Source organism: Neomonachus schauinslandi, chromosome 5, assembly GCF_002201575.2.
Source record: "Neomonachus schauinslandi chromosome 5, ASM220157v2, whole genome shotgun sequence".
In the NCBI taxonomy this organism is placed as follows: Eukaryota; Metazoa; Chordata; class Mammalia; order Carnivora; family Phocidae; genus Neomonachus; species Neomonachus schauinslandi.
This window is the reverse complement of record NC_058407.1, coordinates 71,333,899-71,337,298: the sequence shown is the minus strand read 5'-3', so window position 1 is coordinate 71,337,298 and position 3,400 is coordinate 71,333,899. Positions and strand designations below refer to the sequence as shown.

General features: G+C 38.2%; 1 non-coding gene across 1 annotated transcript; it reads left to right on the top strand.

The window, feature by feature from the left end:
• The first annotated feature begins 705 nt into the window (after positions 1-705).
• On the top strand, positions 706-911 carry LOC123325074. Its single transcript, XR_006540219.1, has one exon. It is a non-coding gene; the product is annotated as a small nucleolar RNA U3 (small nucleolar RNA).
• Positions 912-3,400: the final 2,489 nt, after the last annotated feature.

The window sequence follows — 3,400 nt, the reverse complement described above, 5'->3', positions numbered from 1 at the left end:
GGTACATAATCAGAAATTATGAGGCTATTTCAATTATTTGAAGGAATTAGGAAATGACACCACTAGTAAATAAAACACCAGGTTGTTTGATATAAAAATGTCAGAAAGCTTTTCTTAGATGTACTGTAGCAATGGAGTGCCAACTCTCTGGAGCCCACCAACTGCCCCAGTCACAAAACCAAGCAGCCTGCTCTGGAGAGTCCAGATGGACAACTCTACAGGACAGTACATCCAGAGGGAGTTATCAGTCTGGACTGTGTGAGTGCTCACCAACAGTGTTCACTGATCCTTTATGGCCTGCCATGGATGTTAAAAAAAAAAAAAGTCACGTGTCATAATTATTATTTAGTTTTTTAAAAGTATTTGTTGAGCAGTACCATGTGCCATGCACTGTTCTAGCACTGGGAAGATAGTAGTAAATATGGCAGCCGGTGTCCTTGTTCTCATGGAGCCTATATTCTATAGAGAGAAGAAAAAGATATACAGACAAACATTTAAATGCCAAATATTATGTCTCACAGTCAAGGGCTCTGAAGGAAAAACAATAGTGTGATATGATAGAGAATCTGAGTTGGGGGATATAGGTTAGGAGTGTTGTCACAGGAGTCTTCTGTGAGAGGTGACACTTAAGATTAGACTTGAAAAATCACAGAAAGCCTATCATAGGAAGAACCAGGAGAAGACTTTTAGAAAAAAGGAACAACAAAGACTATGCTTTCAGGGATCATGTCTATGGTTTGTTACTAGAGAAGTTTCTCTGAATGTAGAGTACCTGAAACCATGAGGAGGAGGCTCAGTGTTCTCTCCTCAGTGTGAACCTGGCTCTAGGTGTTGCTTCTACAACTGTCTATTGCCATTGATGATCGTTCTTCTCCTCCTTCCAGGGAGTAAGAGGACGCAGTCTGAGTGGAAGGAAAAAAAAAGAAAAAAGAAAAAAGGAACAACAGACTGAATTTGGCACATTTGAGGAACAGAATCAAGCCAGAGTGGCTGGAACTTAGTAAACAAAGAGCTGGGTGGTTTGAGATGAGGTCAACGAGGTGGGGAGGAGACAGACTTGATAATGGAAAAGTTGGACATTCAAACCATAATGCAAAGTCATTATAAAACATTTGATGGGTGAGTGATCTAAACTGATTCCTGTTCTTAAATGATTGATTTAAGAGTGGGTGATTTGACAAATAGGTAGGAATGAAAGGACGGAGACCAATGATCAGGTTATTGCCCTAAGCTTAGAAAAAGGGAATGGTAGCTTTGATCAGAGTGGCAGCACTGTGATACATTAGAATATGATCTGGAGGATGGTTAATAGGAATTATTAATAGATTAAATCAGTGAGTGAGGGAAAGAGAAGAATGGAGGATGACGTCTACATTTTGGAATTGAGCATCTAATTGAATGTTGGGAAAATAATCCAAACAAATCGGCATTTAATGTTGCAAGAACTGTTGCTGATACACTGTAGCATGATCACAAAAGGAGGAAGGAGGAATGAAAAAAAGCTAAACAGGAGACTGGTAGGAAGTTTCTGTTTTCTTTTGTTGCACCTGATTGAATTTATGGTTTAATTTCACGGTGTTGTCAGGATTCAGCTGATGACCCAAGAGCAGTTGTTCCTACTGTAATATGCCCAGTCATGTCATCACCAAGTGTTCTCTGAGAGGTAATGTGTAAGATTAGACTTGAAAAATCATAGAAATGTAATCATAAAAGAGCCAGAAGAGCCTTTTAGAAAAAAAGGAACAGACTGAGTTTGGCATTCGAGGTTCACAATCAAGGCCAATTAAGGCTGGAGCATAGTGAGCAAAGAGCTGAGTGGTTTGAGATAAGTTCAGAGATGTAGTAGGAGCCAGATCACTTACAATGGAAAAAGTTGGACATTCAAAATGTAATTCAAGGCCATTGGAGAATTTTACTTTATTTTAAGATTGATTTATTTATTTATCTGAGAGAGAGAGAGAGATGGGGGAGGGGCGGAGGGAGAGGGAGAGAGAGAATCTCAAGCAGACTCCATGCTGAACATGGAGCCCCACTTGGGGCTCCACACAGAGCTTGATCCCAGAACCCTGAGATCATAACCTGAGCCGAAATCAAGAGTTGGACACTTAATCGACTGAGTCACCCAGGCACCTCCATTAGAGAATTTTAAATGGGGGGAGGACTTAAACAGGAGGGTTTTCAGATATTTTTCAGAGTGAGAGACCATCCCAGAATGAAGTAATCCTTGTGTCAACAGCTTTGTATTTCCTATCAATCCTGTTGACCTCTGCAAACATCCTTTCCAAAGAATTGTGCAACACATGAGAAACTCCAGTCTTTCATATCATTTTCAAGCCTACAGTCCAAATGAACCCCTGTAGTCTCTCTTTCCTTTTGTAACTGACTTGACCCATGTCCTATTTCTTTGCCTTCTTATGGGAAATTTGCTAATCAACAAAAGAATTCTTGAATACCCACTTAAGCTAGAGTGACTAATAAAGTTGTAACAGCAATAGCAACATAGAAAAAATTCAGGCATTCAGGTAAACTGAAAAGGTAGGGTAAGCAGTTTCTAGTCATGTATACATGATTGACATATATTTGAAAAAATATATATCAACTTTCTTCAGGTAGACAACCAGCTGGAGAGGAATCCAGGCTTTCAGCCATTTTAATTGCAATGTCAAGTGGTACAGATTTTTGGGAAAAAAAGATTATGTCCATATAAAGGTTAAAGTAAATTTTCTTTTAAATATTGCTTCTAATTTGATAATTGGATGGCAGCATAAAGCTCAGATTTACTGGTGGTAGGTAATGCTTTCTTCTTAAACTGTGCTTTGTGCATTCCGTATGTACGGAGATTATTTGTGCTACATGTACCTCTGAATACTGAATACTCAAAGGAAGGGCAACAAGACTAATGGAATGGCATTTCTGATCTCCTTTTCTTCAGAAACAAGCAAGATTCAGAGTACCCAAATTTGAATTTTACATATTCTCTACTTGTTCAGGTGGATTTATAATTTTCCATGCTTTTATCAGCAAATTTTCATATTTCTCATAATTAACCTTTAAGTTAATACTGCATTAAGGTAAAAAGTGATAGCCATTCTTTCCATAGTAACTGTTAACGTGATCCTCAAAAATCTATGCTTTCCATTTCAAATATAAGTAAACTAAAAAAGTCAGGTAATTTTTTTAAATTAAATTCTTTTATTATTATTATTATTTTTATTGTTATGTTAATCCCCATACATTACATCATTAGTTTTAGATGAAGTGTTCCATGATTCATTGTTTGTGCATAACATCCAGTGCTCCATGCAGAATGTGCCCTCCTCAATACCCATCACCAGGCTAACCCATTCTCCCACCCCCCTCCCCTCCAGAACTCTCAGTTTGTTTTTCAGAGTCCATCATC